Here is a 22,868-nt window from a genome sequence, read left to right on the forward strand (position 1 = left end):
TTTACAGAGAAGCTTACCTGGCGACTTATTGATGGTTCTGGGGTGATAGGTCACATATTTACCGAAATTGTAGTATGAAATTTGTCCAAATATTCACATTATCACAGCTTTGATTGTTTTAAAAAGTGTGTAACTTTGTTATACATCTTTATCTGTAAAACCACCAAGGGGGGAGTTGCACTTAAATTTCAGTTGCATGCAGTGTATAATGCATCCCTTCATTAGCCAAATCATTCGCAGGGGACGTGAACTTTAATACACATACCTATCTATCAGTTTATGCATGAAATAATATCATGTACACGTTTATGCATTACTCTACAAAGGGATTATTGGAAAAAAAAATTTGCAATCAATTGTAAATTGCACTGTTGTATATATACAACCGATCAATCACTTTCAACTAACTCAAATTGCTTTATATATTCATGTTGATAAAAGAAGCTGGCCATTGATCAATTGCAAATTTGCGATTAATTGCAAGACTTGAGTTTGTTTTGGGATCCTACAATTGACTTGCAATTCGTTTGCTTGGTTCTTGCAACACTCCATAAGTCACGCTTAAATCCGTTTGAACACCTCCCCGGGCCCTTTGCAGAAAGAGTTGCAATCAATTGTGACTCAAAAAATCGATTACAATTTGATTTTTCAACCAATCGAAAGTGAGAGTAAGGAACTTGGGATTGATTTTTATTTAATTGAAGTTGCAACTCTTCCTCTGGCGTAGGCCATGCCGTAATTTCCTTCAGCAAAAAATTTATCCACAATATGCTGCACTCAACCCAGGTGAGGTGAATGGGTACCCTGCAGGACTAATTCCTTGAATGCAGGAGCGCTGAAAGGCAGCTCGAACTAAAGCCAAGGTGGTAATGATAATAACATTGCACCTCGGAATAGAATATTTCTTGAAAGATGGCGCTATATAAATGCCTATTATTATTACTATGTAAGATGCGTCACAAGAAATTCCATACGAATGGGTGTTGCATGTCTGATGGGCCTTTCATAAAGAGCTAACAAGATGCGAGAGGCTTGAAGAAAAATGTCATGAAATGCTGCGGCTAGAATTTTTCACTTTGGAGATTTCTCATGAAAAATTTTGAAGTGGCCTCTTGGCTCCCGAACCTGGTCGTTTAACCCTAAATAGACTGGGCTATTTCGACGCCTAAGAAGACTGAGGGGGGGCTGATTCAGCCCCCCCTTATGATCTCGGCCGTCGATCGCGCGATCGCGACGAAAATTGGCACACGCGTTACCCATGGCATCTACAAAACTTTAACATCAAATTCTGCAAAAATTCTCATGTCTCATTAATTATGCTAATTTATGTGTAAAATCATAAGTTTGCTCTAATTAATAGAATAATGCCCCTGAAATGCTAATTTTTGTTTCACATACTCTAGATAGGCATCTGATCAAATTGATTTTAAAAAAATTTGAAAATCACATTTATTTCTTATGTATTCTATTGTTTTCTAAATTTCTTATGTATTTCTTTGTTTTTCGACTTCTTGTTATTATTGTTTTGTCAATGGAAATTGTTCGGGACGTTATTTTGACCATAAAAAAGATAAAATTAATTGATTTTAAGCAGTAAAATAATGATACATTTATGAATTTTGGCTAAGAACACTATTTGCATTGGATTTGTACACAAATTCACGATTTTTAGTAATTTTGGGTCTGCATGCACTTACAAAATGTTGCGTAATTTTGGAACCGCGTACCCGGGGGTCAAAATTTTGGTCTCAAAAGTTGCGCAAGACTTGAAAGTAAAAAGTCAGTGAGCGACGCGGTTAAAAAATTTCGCGTGGCGGATTTATCGCGAAAAATGTCGAGGGGGGGCTGAATCAGCCCCTCCCCCAGTCTTTTTAGGGTTAAGGGTTTTAATCATTTTGATTTACTCCAAATGAAATCTCCATTAGATATGAACTGATGATTGAAATTTTATTTTATCATCATATTTTTTTATGGAGAATATATTTCCCTACCTTTTCGGGTTTTGTAATTATTATCATATCATTAGTACTAGTATACTGTTTGTGTAATCATTACTCACCATTGCTACTCCTTATACCATAATTGCTTCTTATACTTTATTCATTCTGTTATACATTCGAGTAGTAAAACAAATATTGTTGTATATGAGATATTATACTCAGATGATCATTTAATATTTTATGAATTAAATAAATGGACTTGCAAGCCAAGGTAATGGAATACATAACTACTAATGATATATTTTATCTATATGATTATGATTGAAAACTGATGTCCAAGACAACTTCCTATACATTGATTAATTTGTGCTTATACTTTTGTTGTTAATGCTTATTATTTTTGTGCTATGTGAAATGGTCGTTATGTATGGTAAGATTTTTCCTCATGGCATGGATTACAATCTGTTTTTATTTTGTTGTATATTTATGCACATTGAGTTACAGTAACAAAGGATTTATAGATAACATTAATTTGATTCTGGTGTGAATTGTTTTTCTGTGTTGACATGTCAGAATTGATAGAAAGGTAGGTGATCTGAAAGAGAGAGAGAGGGACGGGAGAGAGAAAGGAGGTATATAGGTAGAGAGAGAGAGGGAGGGAGTGAGAATGGGAAGGGAGAGAGAGACTTAAGGGGTGGGGGAGGGGTGAGAAGGGTAGATGAGAAGACAAATAGGAAGGGAGAGAGAAAGAGGAGTTGGCGTAGGCGAGAGAGGAAGAGAAAGAAAGAGGAGACGGGAGAAAAAAGAAATAAGAGGGGGGGGGGGGAGGGGAGGGAGACAAAAAAAAAATACCGGAAAAAATGAGAGGTAGGAGTACGAGTAAGGGAGGGGCACTGAGGTAAGGAAGAAGGGAGGGGTGGGGATCCATAGTAATGACGTTAACCCGTGTGTATACGGGACCACACTTCATTTCCCGCGGTGTTAAATTTACAATGTTAAGTCCTTATTCACGAGTATTAATGCAACACATTTGGTTGCTGTTTAACACTCTAGTGTTATGTTTAAAGTCTAGAGCCCCGTATTCTGATTTCAAGTCAGATTTAACTAAGACCACGTTATCTGTGCTAAAAGTATGGGGAGCCAAAGACTCAAGCATTCTGTTTATATCTCTAATATGTTTACCATTTTGTGTCATGTTACTTTCATAATGAAGACAAATACCTCTGTTATCATTCCTAGATAATAAATGGACAATATGAATGTCAAATGAGTTAAATAAAGTGCATGTTTACTGTTAGGGATTTGTGCACCAATTGGCTCTCCATAGTTAAACCACAACTTTAGACCAGGGTTCGATATTAAAACCTGAGTTCAGAATACGGGCCTAGTGTGTAAATGAACACCTCAGGGGTTGTCCTCAAGGGACAACAGCTCTTGTCCGTTTTAACACCTCCGTATTTGTGTAGTGTCAAAGTACTTTGATGGGACTGCATTATATAACAAGTTTGGCGACACTACCATATGATGAATATACTCCATATAGTTAGACCTATACATATTTCGTTCGATTTAGTATATACACGTATACTTTACGACACACCAATAATCAATATTTGCCATGGCTGTGAAGTTTTTCACCTGAATTGAAAACACAGCTGGGAAATATTATTGCATAGGCCTATGTTTTTTCTTTATTGGATTTTTTATTTTCATTTTTGCTCTGCATTTCATACACTGATCGATACTGTCTGGACGAAATACTGTGAATTTGTCCTTTCAATTTCTATACGAAAAGGCAAAACCAGTAGATGCTTTAACGTTCCTCTTGTATTAGTTGAATCTTTAGTTATTAAAACTGACCATGTTGAGAAAGAAACGGGGGAGTGCCTCATAAAAAAAAACTTTTAGAAAATATTTACATTCCAATTGTTAGCATAGTAACAGTCAAACACCATTAGTCAACCAATCAGAATCAAGGGAGAAAGTACCACTGCTGGAAACTTGTTTGTCGGATAGAAATTAATAATAAAACATACTGACGTACAAGATGGAGGGGGGGGGAGCTTGGGACCATGGATCCGCAAAATTTTCACGAACATGAATGAAATGGAAAAGGAAAAGTGTTGATACATATCATTTTCTGAATATCATTTGAAAAAAAAATTGTCCCTCACTTCGCTCACTCGATCGAAGCCTTTTAGAAAATTTTCCCCACACGCCACATCTGCCCCCCTCACATTAAAAAAAAAATCATTACGCTGCTTATACTGATGAAACGCATTCCTAATACCGAAAGATCCATCTGGGTAGAATTTCATCAATATTTTCCGTCCGACAAGTTATCAAATCTAGAATTATTTCCTTGATTTTAATTGGCTTAGATGTACCGTTTCGATGGAAACTGTCGGATAAAATAGACTTAGTATGATAAGTAGAAGTCCTTTCATGAGTGGTTGACAATGAAGAGAGAGGGGGTATATAGGGTGTCCCCATAAAATACATGTTTCATATATACAGCAATGAATGCAACCGTGTCTTCATTTTTTGTCACAAGAAATGTCCGCAGAAGTTTTGATAGAAGCTTTTAATTAGTAACCTCTTCGTAGATTTTTTAATCAGTGGTGCGCTATTATTAATCTTTTGATTGTTGGTAAATTAAGAGGCGCAATTAAACAAAATTTCAAAAATAATCAGTAGCAACCGTAAATGTCAACCAATAAGAAAACAGCAATACCAGGACTCTTTTTTTAACAAGTGACTGCTGTTTATTGGAATATTTCCTATTGTATCTTACATGTAGACCTTTTTTAGTGCAACTATATGCTACTCTCACAGTAAGGCTACCGATGAAGCTGCACATCACTGATGATAATGATGACCATAAATTTACGCTCAATTATGTCGCCGCAGCACCGAGCACGCTAATAGTCGCATGCGCTGCCTCGGAGTGTGCATACCTCCCGGGTTTTTTTTTCCAATTTGCGCTGTGACTAGTGTGCGAGCAGGTGATAACGATAACAAAATTTTCAATGGAATATATCGTAACATCTCCGTTGCGTTGCTCTGTTTCCTATCCATCGTCAGGCATGCCAAGTCACTATGCTAATGCAGGGCTGGCTAATGTATCAACATGTTTCGAGAAAAAGAGCGTTAAAGAGCAATGAACGCACGCCTTTTGATCAGCTGTATGAAATGCGTCTCTCTCCGTGTGTGAAGCTGCAGCAAGAAACCTGTGGCAGAGTTCTTCAACTAGCTTCAAACTGTATCAAGTGTTGAAAGAAAAATTAGGCTTAGGCCCCATAGGCCTACTAATCGTTGTCATCATTTAAGAGGATTGTCTTTATATTTCTGTGTGCTTTCTTTGTGTGGATAATCTCCATTTGCTCGACTGGATATACCGTAAATCAATGCTGCGATATTTCCCGAGAGGGGGAATGTGCAACTGTTGTATTTGACATTGTTGACGTTACGAGAGCTGGTTTGATTCTGATGCCGAATTTAGGTATGTAAATCTTTTCAAATAAGAAAAAAAGTGATTTATTTTATATATTCTCCAAGTCAGGCTTCTCAGCCTTGTTATGTTAAGCTTTATTTTATATATTTTTCAAAATATTATCCGTTACTTGCTTTTTGTGTTCGACTTGTAAAGACTATGTGTATACTAAAGAGGTTCGCTCTAATGATGCGAGGGATTAATGTAGGAGTATACCATTTCGTTTTATAAAACGTAAATGATTTCTTAGAATCAGTCATATGAAAATAATTACGTTGATGATAATTGTTATTAAATATATACATATATATATATATATCTTATAATTTCTACGCATTTATATACCATTTATGATTATTATGTATAATATAATATAAGGTTATTTATAATAAAATGTGTCGTGAACAGAAATAATGTAGACCTAGTTTAGATCTCTTTTAATTGAACAATTTATACTTTTTCATATAACCATATTTTTGTTTATAATCATATATAAATGACATTTTTCCTGACGTACGGGGGGAATATTGATCTACTTTTAATAGGCTGCATATACAAATGGATTTGAAAAATGATTTGGAAGCTATATGTACATAATTATAACCAAAACGAAGAGAGAAATATATATGCGTATATAATGATGTACGTAATGATTCGTATATATTGATATATATATGTACGTATATGTATGCGTATCGTATATATAGAAATATATATATGTACGTACATGTATGTACGTATGTTCTGTGTACTAGATCATGTTGTGAGTTTTTATGAGTCGGTTTGTGTGTGTGTGTGCGTGCGATTGTGTGCGCGTGTGTCTTCTGTTTTTTGTTTTATTTCATGTGTGTTTTATATATAAAATCTTTATTCAGATTATTGTATACTTTCTAAGAATAAACAGAGAGACCTTTTTGTATTGTCTTACAAAAGTTGGAGGCAAGGATATACATGTATAAGTAGGCCTACTTTTATTATTATTATTATTATGGGATAACCTTTTCACTTAAAAAGTCTTAACTTTGGACTTTTCATCGTACAATACGGTATTATTATAGAGTAAATACATGTGAAATTGTGTGGTTTTGTCATTGGTATTATGGGTTATGATAATATTTGTTCGAAAAATCTATATCAAAATGTATATTATTTCTTTTGTTATATTGCTGTATACGTGACTTCACTTTAATTTGTATACATGTATTTGATTTATTATCTTTGTATGTATGAAAAATGTGGAGCGTTGTGGCCCAGTGGATAAGTCTTCTGACTTTGAAACAGAGGGTCGTGGGTTCGAATCCCAGCCATGGCGTAATTTCCTTCAGCAAGAAATTTATCCACATTGTGCTGCACTCGACCCAGGTGAGGTGAATGGGTACCCGGCAGGATTTATTCCTTGAATGCATGAGCGCTGAGAGGCAGCTCGAGCTAAAGCCAGGGTAATAATAATAATAACAACGCGCCTCGGAATAGAATATTTCTAGATAGATGGCGCTATATAAATGCCTATTATTATTATTATTATTATTAAAAATGTAATAATATCTGAATAAAGGCTTAAAAAAAGCGAAAAAGGTGTGTGTTTGTGGGAGAGAGGATAGAAACAGAGAGAAAATGGAGAAGGGGAGGGTGATACAGGATAACGGTTGGCGGAGTGAATAATAATAATAATGATGATAATTTCAATAATAGTAATAATAGTAATAATAATAATCAGAATAATGATAATAATAATAATAATGTTAATAGTAATAATGATAATAATAATAATAATAATAATGATAATAATGATAATGATAATAACAATAATCAATCAGAATAATATGATGATAATAATAATAATGATAATAGTAATAATAATAATAATAATAAATAATAATAATAGTAATAATAATAATAATCAGTTCTTGTATAGCGCATAACACATTCTGAATAACGTCTCTATGCGCTTCCAAAGGACTTGGAATTGTAGCTCAAGCAGCCTTTCCAGCGCTCGGCATTTTAAAGAATAAATTCCTGCCAGGTACCCATTCCCCTCACCATGGGTCGAGTGCAGCACAGTGTGGATACATTTCTTGTTAAAGGAAAACACGCCATAGCTAGGATTCGAACCCACGACCCTCTGTCTGAAAGGCAAGAGTCAGAACCACTAGACCACGACGCGCCTGCGTGGGAAAGAAGTGGGAGAGAAAATAGAAACAGAAATAAAATGAAGAAGGGGGGGGGGTAGAATATGACGTTTGGCGGAGCAAATGAGAGAGGAGAGATTAGAGAAGAAGAGGGAGAAAGTGGGGAGGACAAAGATTATTATGAGCGAATGAGTTACATCTTGCAAGCCTGTATCACGGTCAAAGCAAATTTCTTGCATCTTCAATATATGAAAAATAATAATAGTGCTCAATTCTTGTATAGCGCATCACACATAGCATAGCATGTCCCTATGTGCTTAAAGAAGAAATAGTGTAAGGTACTTAATAAAGTAATCAAGATATTTATATTGGATCATCAGTTCAAAGTTGTTGTTTTATGCATAATATATACTCAAATATACTCATTATGGAGGAGAAAAATGACGTTGTACTTTAATAGTCAACCTCTACTTCAACCGAGGTACCTAAATTTAACAACCTTCTTTTTACGCCTTATATGCAGCCTACTTCTTGGAAAACTTTTATCGCACCAAACCAGTTTATTAATAGAACTATAGATGCAAATTTAATGAATTTAGTCTCGGATTGAGTAATGAATCCAAGCACCTAGACAGGCAGGGAAGATGAATATACTCTGGAAATACTAGAATTCTCCCTCCACCGGCCCACGTTTATGATAATGATGCGTTCAGCATCCGTGTGTATGGAAACTCTTGTCAATATGGGGGAATATTAGGTGTATTTTGCATAGGAATCACTGTGTGTATGGTTTTAACGTGGGCGTCGCGCCATCGCATATATAGCAAAAATTCATTCTCGCCATTTGCTCTTAATGCCTATCCTTTACAGTCTCTGTACTTCAAGTAAAATGTGTTTTCGCTCATTTACTCTGGAATGACTGCCTATAATTTCACGAAGGTTTGCTTTTATGTTTTCGTTATTATGAAAAGTGGCCGGTCTTTTGTATGTTTGATTGCCTCGGTGATTTTGCTCGACGCAGAGGCTTCGCAACCATTTTGCTTATTATTTTGCTTCCTCGCTTCGTTTACAAGAGAAACTAGGAAATAAGCTATCGTTCTGTCTTGCGATCTGTCTGGGTAGGATAAATTCAAAAGGGAAATGCCAAAAAGGGATCTCATTTAATCTCTATTTCACTTACCAACTTTAAGCATATTCCCCTTTATGATGGTTTATTTCCTATTCGTCCAAATGGCAACTCGTCTGCTATTTTGGTCTACCATCAGATATTCTACTCACCACTCTTTACTTTCATTTAGCATAATGCCATTCCGTCTAGTAACCTTTTGGTCCAATACCCATTTATTCAATATACCTTTTGGTCTATTAAACTTAAGTGTCTATTGTGCAAAATTAATGAAAAGAAAATGGGTATTAGACCAACTGGTGATTAGACGAAGTTATGGTCGGACCGAATGGTTTTTGGACGAAATGTTGATGGACGGAATGACATTAGAATACATGAAGGTAGACCATGTGGTGAGTGGACGAGTTGGCAGTGGACGAATTGGCAATTTACCTTTATGATATGTGAAAAAGAATAAGTAATGAAAATAAAAAATGTGATAATAAAATGATGATGATAATAATGCTAATAATAATAACAACAACAACAACAATAATAATAATAATAATGAGGTGTTGATTATCTAGCTGCCTATTCAATATCACACTTATTGCCGGTTTTTAGCTCCAGCTGCTAAAGGTGTTTGGTGCATTCAAAGAATTAATCCTACCGGATACCCATTCACATTGAGTGCAGCAAAATGTGGATCAATATTTCTTGCTAATCTCAGAAAATTACGCCACAGCTTGGATTCGAACCCACAGCCCTCTGTTTTAGACCCTGGAGACGAGTCCACTGGGCCACAACTAATCATTCTTCAATATTATTTCAGATTTCACTATTCGAAAAAGATTGGTTAGATTGGTTAACCTCCTGTCAATGGTATTGTTAAATATATCATATGGAAATGGCACTAAAACTAAAAAAAAAAAAGAAATTCTGGTACAATGAAATAAATTTGTAATAGTGATCATAGGTATCTGTTTCTAAAAGGCCTCCTTGGTGACACGCGCCATATTCCCAAACAAGTTAGTTGTTATGTATTATGCATTATGACGTATCCCTTTTAGCAGTAGGCATAATAGCGAGAGGGAAGGGGGAGAGAGGAAGAGAGAGAGAGGAAGAAAGAGTTCACACGGGTGAGTTTTTTTTCACACGAAATCCGATCGTGGTCGGAAATTGCATTAATATGCTAATATTTGATTTACAGGTAATTATTGACGAATATTCACTCCATAATCGATCGGGTAACTATTTGAACAATATATTAAAATGCCAGTTCGCATGGTCCTTCATTAGCGGAAGAAGTAAAAGGAGTAATTGTGAGTAACTGTTGCGTAAAAAGTTTGTATCCATTCCGGATTTTAATCATGATATTGGTTTGTGCGGCAGCATTTTGTTGCATAATTGGTCGTATAATACTTTATGAGCATGGGTAGAGAACGTTCGAGGAAAGATGCAACAAAGAACGGGCGAGAGAGGAAGTGAAAGAGATCATGGGTTGGTGGAGGCGGCGAGGGAAGGAAGGGGAGATCGTTTAATTGATTACATGAAGGCAGAGCACATATCGAAAACAGCCATGTTGACGATGGTCATGGTTATAGGATTGATGAACATGATAATGACGATGCTGATGACAAATATGGTAATTAACACTGGCGGATCCAGGGGGGGGCACAGCCGGCTCGTGCCCCCCCCCCCTTTGAGAGGCACAATTAAAATTTGTAATGTAAAAATGCTGTTAAAACAGAAGTGTCCCCCCTTCGAAAGTGAAGATCTTATTTTATTTTATTTTGTATAATCTTTTTGCTTGTCATTTTTTTTCGTGGAAGAAATCCCCTTAATTTTTGGTTGAAACCCTTCTTTTTTTTTTGGCTTGTCAAATTTTTCCTCCGGAAAATGTGCCCCCCCCCCTTTAGAAAAATCCTTGATCCGCCCCTGATGATGAATGGTGTGATGATAACATTGATGAAAGTTATAGCGACAACTCTGGTAACAATTATGACATATGAATATTATGGAACAAACGCCTCCACAGCGCGAAAATGTATAACCATGTTTTACATGCTTGTTCCACATCTACCGAAGATAGTGGTCTGAAACGGAAAGTAGTGGAGAGGGTTGAAAAATGACACAACACAAATACATAGGAAGTAATTTCAGTCTATGGGTGTATATAGGGTGACACATGCGGAAGGATGTGGGTGTGTGCGTGCGATAGTGGGTTTGGTAGGTCATTGACACGCATGTATGTATGTACTGGGGGCCGTTTCATATAGCTGTTCGTAAGTTAAGAGCGACTTTAAGAACGACTGGGGATCCTTTCTTGTGGTAAATATACACCATTCAATGCTCATTGGTGATAGCTTAGCGCGTAAAAAAGGTTCACCAGTCGTTCTTAAAGTCGCTCTTAACTTACGAACAGCTTTAGGAAACACCCCCTGGTTTGTTTTTGTGTATGTGGGTGTGAGATAGCAATACGTGATATAAAATGTCATTCATTGTAAAAGACAGAAAAGGTATTTTGTTGAAACCAAGAGAAAATAGAGTGAAATGTGATTATATTTTTCATTTCAAGTCGAAATCTCTCAAAGCGTTATATCTTTATTTAAATATTAAAAAAGAAAGAAATTCTACTCATTTTAGGTAGAATTACGCCATGTGCGACCCCCTCGAAATGGTTACTATGCGGCTACTCTGCTATACCCCACTCTTGTTTTAAAACAATCTGTATGCAAAGATCACTTGGCATCGGCTAACATTCTAAATAAACTTGAGTCTATGACCGCCGCCTTCTTCGTTGCTCGAGGACCACCGGGGGCTCGCCAACCGAAGTAGACCATCAAAGTGCTCACCCTATACAGAAAAAAAGGCGTACACCATTCACTCCGAGTATGCGGCTTCATATGAAATTTACCCTGCAGCAAATGAAACGAGTGGGACAGGGCACAAGGGAATTGCTGCCTGTATGCTAATTGTAGACGGTTTTTATGAGCAACATGGCGCCTGTACCACTAGACAAGCATATTAAAAAAAGGACATCTTGGGCTCACGGGAAAGGTCGATGGGGGCAATTCTAGGAGATAGGGTCGAACACGAAGTATGCTGCATTTTCAGGCGTTCATCGGTACTCGATCAAAGAAGTATAAGATCTTTTTTGTTAATAGCATTAATTCAGTGATAATTCATTTTGGTATGGACCGAAAGTTTAGAGAGAGAGAGAAAAAAAAATGCATTTTGCTGTAATTATAATTACAAAAATAATAATGATAAAAGATGTGATTTATAAAGCGCCAAATCCATTGTCTGTAATGCATAAGGCGCATACAAAAATTAAGTTGTAAAACAAAGAAAGGTTGTAAGAACTGTATGAATACAGCCGTGTATATTACGATAACATCAACGATTAGGCCTATCATTCTCACTGTGCATAGACCGTACAGATTAGAAAACTGTGCCCAAGCATCACTCTCTGATTATCAACAAAGCTGTCCTAACAAGCAATTTGCAACACCATTTAATAAATAAATAGATAAAGAGATAAATAAATTATTAAATAAATAGATAAATAAATAAATTGATTAATTAGTGAATAAATAAATAAGTAAATGAATGAATAAATAAACAGATTAATTAATTTAATAAATAAATAAATTATTAAAAAATAAATAAATAAATATCTCTACGGTAATAATTTATGAGAGGTACTATTTCATAGGTAAAACAGACTCTCCCAGAACCCCGGAGTAGATTTAATCAGAATTTAATCGATTTCTAGAATTGGGAAGGTCACTTTCATCGCATTCTGCCCCATTTCCTGCTTGACAATCAAGATAAAAGTGTACTTCATCTATTTCATTTCATTTCTTTTTCATCACCAGTTGTATTGCTCCCAAGGCCTTCATCTTGTTACTGTGTGCTTGATTTACGACAAGATATGCGTGTGTGGGGGTATAACACAGAGGGAGAGTTGATGAGGTTGGGTAGTGAGAAGGGTGTGTGTGCTTTTGTGTGCGCGTGTGTGTGAGGGTAACTTTGTGTGGGAGTGCAGATAGGTTTGTGAGTGCGGAATGTGAGTCTGTGTGTATGTGTGTGTGTGTATGCGGTGTGTATGGTGAGTGTGTGAGTGCGGAGTGACGTAATCTAGAGATTATTTAAGTAATCAAATCAATCAAGGCGGCGTTTTAATTATGTAAAAACTTCTTCTTCTTCCAGGAAAGTACAGACTGCTGATGGCATATTATCGTACTAGTAGTGCTTGTCAAGTGCCCAGATGAATAGTGCATGTAAAACTATTTAATTTGAGTAATATTCTGCGGTCCTATAGTATTGTATTTTCTCAGACATTAATATTGGTTCATATGATACTGAATGCATACTTTGTAGGATTTTCACTATACATTTGATTTTTTTTTTTAATTTCTACTTATTTTGTATAAACTGAATAACTTTATTAACTACCTAGTAGATACCTGTATTATGATAACTATGTTTTCGATGTTATTTAGTGATTATTTAGGGCGCCTTTTATCATGTTCACCTTGTATTTTTATTCATGGCATCGTCCCAATGCAAAGAGAATTCTGCAAATTCTCTTTTGCATTTTACCTTGTTGAAATAGAATGTTCTATATCTCATATCTGGCAATATAAGCATAGGGGGAGTGTGATATATAAACAGATAATATTTTTTAATGTATTACGTTCAGCTGTTTAGGATTCTATCTTTCCCTTCCGTATTACCTCACATTTTTAAGAAGTTTGAGTAGAATTTACGCATTTGGGGGGTTAAAAAGGAATATTTACATGATATAGACATGTGATTGTTCTTTATTATTTAGACATAAAGCATGTTTCATGGGTAGTTTTCACACATTGAACGAACTTCCATATTACTCATTAGAAGATGTATTACTGAAAATGGTGTATTTTCTCTTTCAAACCAACTATGCCAAATATTTTTAAACCAAGGTGAAAACACCCGGCGTTTGAAGTCTACTTTGCCTTTCTTTTTAACATGCCCCCCACCCCCCCCCCCCTCTCTCTCTTTCTCTCACCGTCAGATCTCTTAATCGTTTTTCATAGATTCCTGTCAACCGAGATATATCATTGAGATTTAATTTGGTTTGAAAACCGTTACCATGGAAACACAGACGTCAACTCCTTGACAGTTCATTTGAAATAGAGTAAGATGAGGAAAAAAAGGACCGGGAAGGGGGGGGGGGATGGAAGATGCATACAATTCGTGGAATCGTTCCACGCGGAGATCGTGTATATATTTATTTACGTTGGGTAATGGGCCGGTATTGGGGGGAACGAATCCTTCATTATATGTGTGACACAAAAAGGATATATGTACTAGCAGTCTTAATTCACCCCACCTTACAGAAGTCTTCACAACTACTCATCTCTCTTTTTTTTTGGGGGGGGGATTTAAATTCCAGTTCATCGTGATTTAGCCGTGGACCAGGATAGTCTGGTGGTTAAGTCGCTGCCCGGAAAGTAGTAGATGGCAGGTTCGAATCACACTGGTTCCAATTTTTTCTGACTTATGATTTTCATTAAAGATCGAGCATGCGATCCTAACCACATAGGAGTAATGCATAAAATTTGTTTACAAATTATTATTTCCTCCTATAAAAGCCTCTTCATTTAATACTCATATCTCGCCAGGTTCATTGTAGCATCTTCAGTGATGTTACATTTTATTATTCAATAGTAAATTCATATTTATTTGCGTTTTGATAGGAGGGAAACAGGTGCCTTTCCTCTAAAAAAAAAATTAGTTTCTCTGCAAAATTTATCCCCTGTATCTACAAGTAGTTATCTCAAAAGTTAGATTTTTATGACTAGCCATTTACACAGCAAAAACTGTGGTGTTTACCGGTGTACATAGAGGACCACACCAGTTATTTTACGCCGGTGTCAAATTGGTGGTGTTATAGTTTTACACCTGTAGGTGTTATTACAACACCTTTTGTTGTTACATTTACACTCTTTGGTGTTACGTTTAATCTCTAGGGTGTAATTTTAACACCTCAGGGTGTGGTCCTTTATTAACACTAATTGGTGTCAGTTTTAACACCGCAGTTTTTACAGTGTATGACACACAAAAGAGAGACAACATAGAGAGTTGTTCATTCGCTTCCCCTTTGAAGGGGGAAAGATGTAAAAGGATGACCCCCCTAGAACCTTCAACAAATGTGGGTAAAAACTGTCAATAATGAGGTTCAAGGTTTATTCACATCAACATTTTTTATTTAAAAAAAGGTGAAAGATGCAGAAATGTCAAAGCTCATACGGTGAAAAATATCACGATTTCCATGATTACTTACTAATTCAATAATATGCAATTATTATAGCATGGAAAGTGATATCTTGCCCTGTCGTTTCCCTCGCTCGCAAAAAACCCCAAAACATATGGATTGTGCCGTGTAATGGTCAATCATAGAGGCCTGGATGAATGTGTATTAAATATGCCAAACCATTAACATGGAAATGGCAGTCGTTTTACAAGAAAAATAGACGCATGACAGGACGTATGTATGGTAAACCACAACATTTTCACCAAGCTTTCACAATCTCTTTTCAAATCTACAATAAAGTAGGAAAAAACTTTTAGAATAACAAGCTTATGAAAACTTAAAAGAGCTATAAGGGGGTAAAGTAAAATGTATAAATACATTATATTTATATATAAAAACATCATGTGCCCCTATAATTCGTTCAATCAACGTGTCCAATAGTTTACATTTTAGCTACCAAAGATCCTTCCTCCTCTGTTTCTTGGCCAGTTACATACAAGCATTGATCGTCACCCCCCCCCCGTCACCTATACTTTATCGTGAATAGATCATGAAATATAGATAGGAAAACGATAGTAGCAATTGGATTGTTGGTTTTAATCATGGCAATTGACTATCCAGAGATAAACTGGTACCTATCAAATTAGTTCCACAAAAACTAGATTTCAATATGGTATTGTGTTGAAGACATCTTGCCCAGAAAAAAAAGAAAGAAGCAACGCTCAATTAGTTACCGGCAAATTACTCGATTGGGATGATTAGATTAAAGATGAATATTTGAGAAAGTGGAGGAAGAAGCGGAAAGGAGAAGGAAGATAATTGCAGGAGTTGGAAAATTTAAGAACAAAACAGCAATTAAAACAAGGGAAGAAAGAGAGGGATTAATGTCGGTACAAACATAGAAAGAAGTAGGTCAATTTGTAGATGCCCGCTAGAGAATAATAGCACTTGCCCCCCAGCAGCACCATACCACCTTGTGAGGATCACGAAGAGAAAGGGCAAACGATCAACAAACATGTACTGGATAGTAGTTTATGAGCAAGATTATAACACCAATCCCATGCCAATAAGCAAAATGAAATTACTCTGTGCATCGAGCATCGCGAATTAAAGGTAAAGATCTCAGGGCCATGATATGAATCAAACCTTCAGATGGTTAACGGGGTTAACATAATGTTTGGTTTGGTTTTATTTACCGTATAAAATCACAATAAAATACATTGCACAAGATATGAGATTAAATATAAATATATAAACTCGCACATAAAAACATACAGATGGATCTCCTTAGTCAGAGCCATTGATATGATAGCTATGTTCTTCCTAAAGGTCCAGTTTACACTATGGCAACTCTTTGTGAACACACTCATTTTAACAATGTGAATTATATCTACATTTAACGAACTAGGTGAGCACACCATTATGAACACACCAATTTTTACATTGTGAATCCTATTTTCATAAAGTGAACTAAGTAAAAACACTGTGTGCCCACTACAGCCACACTATATGAATTCACCGATTTTAACAATGTTTAGCACATCTTAATATAGTAAATGAGGAGAAAAAACTGAACACACATTATGGCCATTCTAAATGAACACATCGATTTGAACAATATGATTCATATTTTCATGCAGGGAAATTAGTGATAACGTTGTGTACACTCTACAGCCACACTATATGAACACACCAATTTTATCAATGTTTATCACATCTTCACATAATTAAATAGGAGAACATACTGTATACACACTATGGCCACACTGAATGAACACATTAATTCCAACAATGTGAATCCTATTTTTATACAGTGAAATAAGTGAACAATCTATGTACACACCTTTTGAATACACCAATCTTAATCATTTTAATCACATCTTCATTGACTTTGTGAGTACACTGTATACACACTATATCCACACTATATGAACACACAAATCTTGACAATGTGAATCGCATTTTATTATAGTGACTAGTAGAAGACAATATGTACACACTATATGAACATATCAATTAAATAACATGAATCAAAACTTTATACCCTGAACGAGGGGGACACCGTGTGTACTCACCACATGAACACAAATTTTAACAATTTAAATCACGTATTCAGATATTTGACCTGGTAAATACACTGTATACATACTATGGCCACAGTTTATGAACACCCCGATGTTAACGATGCGAATCATATCTCCATATAGGGAAATAAGTGAACACACTGTTTACAAATTGTATGAATAATAAATTGTATGAATAATTAGGATAACACATTGTGTTAGCACTATTGCCACATTAAATGAACACACCAATTTCAACAATGTGAATCAAATCTCAAGCATTTAACTACACAAACACAGTATGCACACACAATAGCCACAGGTAATGAACACACCCTGTGGCCAGTGTTTCCACAGATCCAACACAAATTTCCTGAAACTGAATCCCAAATTTCCCGAAATTCCTAGACATTTCTGGGAATTTTCAGATTTGATTTTTAACAAAAACGGACAATATAGGCCTAATAAAGCGAGCCTAAACTTGGTCCAAGTGACCAAACTCAAGGAAGTTAACGTTAGTATGGTTCACGTACTTTTAAGAAATAGGTAGAAAATAACGAAATGCGGCGCTTAGCGCGAGCGGATGATGTTTAGCTATGTATGAGGCAAACGATACATGAATATTGAATGTTGCTACGTTTAATTGTTATTGCAATATTTGTATTTCTCTGAATTTTCTGCAATTTTTAATTTCCCGAAATTTACCTGAAAATGATCAGAATTTCCTGGAACTCGGTAAATTTCTTTCAAAGTAGAAACACTGCATGTGACACTGTTCCTTATTGGCTTGGATAGTATCCTCAGCCGTCACTGTTCTGTGACGGTGTACTTTTTATGCATGGATTTTAAGAGATAGTTTGACATTAATCGACAGACAATGGACGGCTTCACTGGAACATTATAATTGGTGAAATAGCATGGTTAAGAAGAATGGTATGGGATATATAAGGGTGATTCCATTCAACCCGACGTCAAACCCTCCGGCCTCAGAACCTCGACACACAAGTAATAAAGATAATAAAATCATTAATGTTTTTTAAAGATCCCCTATAACTATTATTTCCCTTTCTAAAAGAGAAAATTAATTTTAGTGATTATCCATTAGCAAGGCAAGCGGAAAAATAGGAGAAAATAATGGCTTTCAATTTAGGGGAAAGGATGAAGCTCTTCAAATATCAAATGTAATTGGTTTTCTCAAAATAGAACAACGGATTTCATTACTATTGTACTGTGAGTTAATGGAAGCATCATTATTGATCACAACTAATGCGCAAATAGGTTTTTATTAGATTGAACCACCCCTATCTCTATCTTCTTTTTGTATCACTCGCCATTTACTTTTTACTTGGCGGTATATATATATATATATATATATATATATATATACATATATATATATATATATATATATATATATATATATAAATGTGAGAAATTATATTGTACATGTACAACAGCTTTGTCAACTCTTTTTATTTAAATGTTTTGTGAAAGAAATGTATGAATTGAACAATGGTAGGCGTAGTTTAAATCAAGGTTCCCCAGAGCTATCTGCCCTTTGGAAAAATTGGTGATGTTGAAAATATGTCTCTGCCGAGAATCAAATCCGGGCCCCCAGCCTGTAACACCGATGCCATAACCACTAGACCACAGAGACGGGTTAGTGGCAAGGGCGAACCCGATCCGATTGACCGTCAGATAAAGAGATTCTCGACACTATAACAATTATAATTCCCTTTGTCGGGTGTAGGTGGGTTTTGAACAAATATGTATATATTACATCGAAGTATTTTAAAGCAATCAAAACATCATGAACAAAAACAAACAAACAGACAAACAAGGATATATGCCCTTCATTGTGCATCTATCTATCAATCTAATTGGGCCTGTATAAGATGTACTGTATTTATTCGTTTGCGTGTGTGTAAAGATGTGTCTCGGTGCGTTTCAATCGCCAAATTGGCTTATATGTGCTCGTTTTTTGGGGGAGGGGCAGGGGGGGGGGGGATGGGGAGAGGGGTTTCTTGGCGGGGGTGAGGGGTTAATAGGACGGTTTGGTCTCAATTTCATACTACATTTGTTCTTTCTACGCGTTCAATATTTATTGTATGAAAGAGAGAAGCATTAATCAACTATAAAGATAACTGTTTTGTTTCCTTTTTTGTCTTATCTCATAGGAATGTAATACAAGCTAGATTCAAAGTATGTTCTCACGAGTTTCACGTGACCTTTACATGTCAAACCACTCCATATGCAGGTGAGTATCAAAATGGTAACCCTCATTTAACAGAAACTTACGAATTACCTACATGTACATGTGCACGAAGAAGGGAGTTGGGTTGACATCGCCAATGCTTAAAGGTAAAAGAAAAAGTTGCAGCGAATAATTATTTCATAAGAAATTGGTTGGACACACAGTTACCCTCGTGCTGGTTAAAATTTTACCAAATATTTTTTTTTAAGTGTACCATTATAGTAACTTTGCCATCCAATGGCATCTTTCATGGAATCCTTGATTCTGATTTGGCTGTTGATCATTGTTACCATTGGTAGTTACCATTTAATGGTAAAGTTACTATATTGGTAACTTAATATGCATTGGGTCCCAGATGTAGATTTGTCTCTGACATGATATTCTGCTGCATTAAGTAGGACCAACTTCAGCTTAAAGGATAAGTCCACCCCAACAAAAACTTGATTTGAATAAAAAGAGAAAAATTCAACAAGCATAACACTGAACATTTCATCAAAATCGTATGTAAAAAAAAGTTATGGAATTTTAAAATTTCGCTTCATTTCACAAAACAGTTATATGCACATCTCGGTCGGTATGCAAATGAGGAACTGATGACATCACTCACTATTTCTTTTGTATTTTATTATATGAAATATTTTTGATTTTCTCGTCATTGCCATGTGAAATGAAGTTTCATTCCTCCCTGAACACGTGGAATTCCATTATTTTAACATTTTTTGCTTCAGGCACCAAGGAGGTCCTAATCGTCAAATTCGTAAAAATTGAAATATTGTATAATTCAAACAATAAAAAGAAAAGAAATAGTGAGTGAGTGACATCATTGACGCTCTCATTCAGATGTAACTGGCTCGTTCATACAACTATTTTGTTCAAAATAAGCGAAACTTTGAAATGTCATATCTTTCTTATTTTACATCCGATTTTGATGAAATTTTCAGCATTGTGCTTGTCTGATTTTTCTCTATTGATTCAAATCAACATTTTCTGAGGTGGACTTGACCTTTAAGCATGGCAGTTATCCGGATTTGATTTCGGAGGCATGATAAGCTCAAAAATATTTCAGTTCATGGCCTGTTTTTCTCATTATCTATCTGAAGTGTATAGCCTTCATTACCAGAAGCCATATGAGACTTAAGCCCCTCTTCTTCGGGTAGAAATGATAGACATTTAATAACACCAGGTGGGAGTATCATAAAAGCTGTTCGTTAGTTACGAATGGTGACCCTTTTCTTGTGCTAAATGATGTATCCCTGTGTAACTGACGTGGCAACTATAAAGATCGTGCGCCAGTCTTTTGTAAAGCTGTGCGTTACTTTACGAACATCTTTCCGAAACGTCCATCAGGAATGATTGCGTCTGAAATCAGATCTACTTTACTATAATGGGGGTGCAGCTTCCCTGTTATGTCGAATACCACAAAATTCCAAAGTGGGTAAATGTGAACCATTCCGAGACATTCTCATATGGTTATATTCTTTGGCATATTTGTCGTGGTTAGCACCCGCATTACCAAGTCGTGTCTGGATTATTAGAACTTCCACAGGCTAGCTCGTACCGCGTCCTTGAAATCCTAACCGTCTATCAAACCCGATGCATCTGTTTAAAGTAATGATGTCCATCCTCGTACCACGTGCACTCAATCACATCGGCATATCCGAGGGCATCAATTTTCGGATTACTCGATTACCCGGTTAATCAACACGGTCTGTAATTAGCGTGTCATGTACCATGTAAATACCATTGGTGTTTGGTTTCAACTATTTTATGAGCTTCCAGACACCGATCTTCCATGAATCTTACCCCCTTTCACACGCTAAAATAAATATATACACTGTGTGATAAAACGGTAGGCGTAAAGACAAACAATTGATTTCGTAATTGGGGATTGACCAGAGGAAACCAAATAAATGAAGAAAGAAACAAAATTCATGACCGTGCTTCTTCTTCCAGAAGGTATAATTTTTTTTTGAAAACGAACGTCACCCTATATGACCAGACTAGTTGCTTTAAAAAGCGAATAGTTTGACATTATGAAATTTCAATTTGATGTCTAAACATGCTACAAGGGTTCATGTATCTTCTGTCTGTAAACTTATCTCCTTCGAACGAACTTGAAATGAGGTTACTTTTAAAAGCTTTTAGGCTATAGACGATGACATTTGCCTCTGGCATGTCTAGGTTTTGGGTATTATCTTCCATGGCTATTTCTAGACGTTATTCAATTTTCATTTAATGCAGGGGGGGGGGGGTGCTGTAGCTATCGTACGTACAGTCGCGTCGCATCGTAGCCCACGTATATATTGGCAAAGAATTATTCTTTTTATAATAACCCTGTGGCCTTCTTGATATCAGTAAATTTCGTTAGTGAACGACACGAAAACCAGAAATTTAAGTTGTTCATATCAAGACACCAATTTTAGTGTTGTTAACAAAAGGCATTCCTTGATATCAAGAAAATGGAGTAAATAAGAAAACAGGCATACGTCCAACCATGAAAGCCAACAGATGAAGCCACGTTTTCATTAGAAAAAAAATCTTTATGACCTTCACAGAACATCAAATTGCTGTGTTATCATTATGTCTCGCCTGCAAAGCAAGGTGAGACTTATAATATAGGCGCAGCTTATCCGACGGTGGTGGTGGGGGTGGCGACGGCGGCGCCGTCAACATTGAAATCTCGACCAATTAAGATTAAGTTTTTAAAATGCCATCATAACTGAGAAAATGTATGGACCGAATTCGTGAAACTTGAGTCAATGATTTTCGACCCAACATTGAAATCTTAACCAGGATAATTTTTTAGATGTCATAAATTTGAAATCATATTCATGTAGAACAATTTTATCACTGATCGTCTCGCATAAATTTTGGGTCACATGATTGAGGTAAAAATTTTTGGGTTCATGAACTTGATATATTGCAAGAAACTGGAACATAAGGGTAATCAGGTATCATTGATCATTTTGCAAAAGTTTTAGGTTTCATGATCAATGTCAAAGCCCATTACGGGTCTATGAACTTAATATTTTTTTAAATCATATTAACAGTGTCTTTTGTGAATGATTATTCATCTATTTTTTTTTCAAAGTCAGCACTGCTACTATATTGAATCGCGTAATACCGGCGAGGCGAGCCTGTCCGAGGCGTTCCACTCGGCAACTGTAGCTATCACTAACTGATTTTGTATGCAGCCCCCCTTCCTTTCCCCATTGCCACTTTTGTGGTTGTTTAAGGAAAACTAAGTTTTACACAAATAATTTAGAACATTTTTATAAAGTTAATACCGCTATGATAACAAGTAAAATGCGGAATCGGTCATTTAGGTGCTCCTTTATTTTTATTTAGGTATATTATTATAGCAATCCATTAATTTGTTACATTGTAACTAAGAAATTTATGAAATCTAATATGTTTTATGCGTGATGTCATATGCCAACACCTCCTTCATATGCCGTAAATTGCACTTTTCTAAAGGAACATATAATGAATAAAAATATTTATTTCTGGCAGAAAAGGGCATTGAATGATGTGTCTAAAGATTCATCCATCGCACAAATAAAATCACTGCTCATCTCTG

General features: G+C 35.9%; 1 long non-coding RNA gene across 1 annotated transcript; it reads left to right on the forward strand.

Moving 5' to 3' along the window:
• The first annotated feature begins 876 nt into the window (after positions 1-876).
• Positions 877-2,469, forward strand: LOC121431070. Its single transcript, XR_005972097.1, has 2 exons — positions 877-1,131; positions 1,876-2,469. It is a non-coding gene; the product is annotated as an uncharacterized LOC121431070 (long non-coding RNA).
• Positions 2,470-22,868: the final 20,399 nt, after the last annotated feature.

The sequence above is a fragment of the Lytechinus variegatus genome, chromosome 17 (genome assembly GCF_018143015.1).
Source record: "Lytechinus variegatus isolate NC3 chromosome 17, Lvar_3.0, whole genome shotgun sequence".
Lineage (NCBI taxonomy): Eukaryota > Metazoa > Echinodermata > Echinoidea > Temnopleuroida > Toxopneustidae > Lytechinus > Lytechinus variegatus.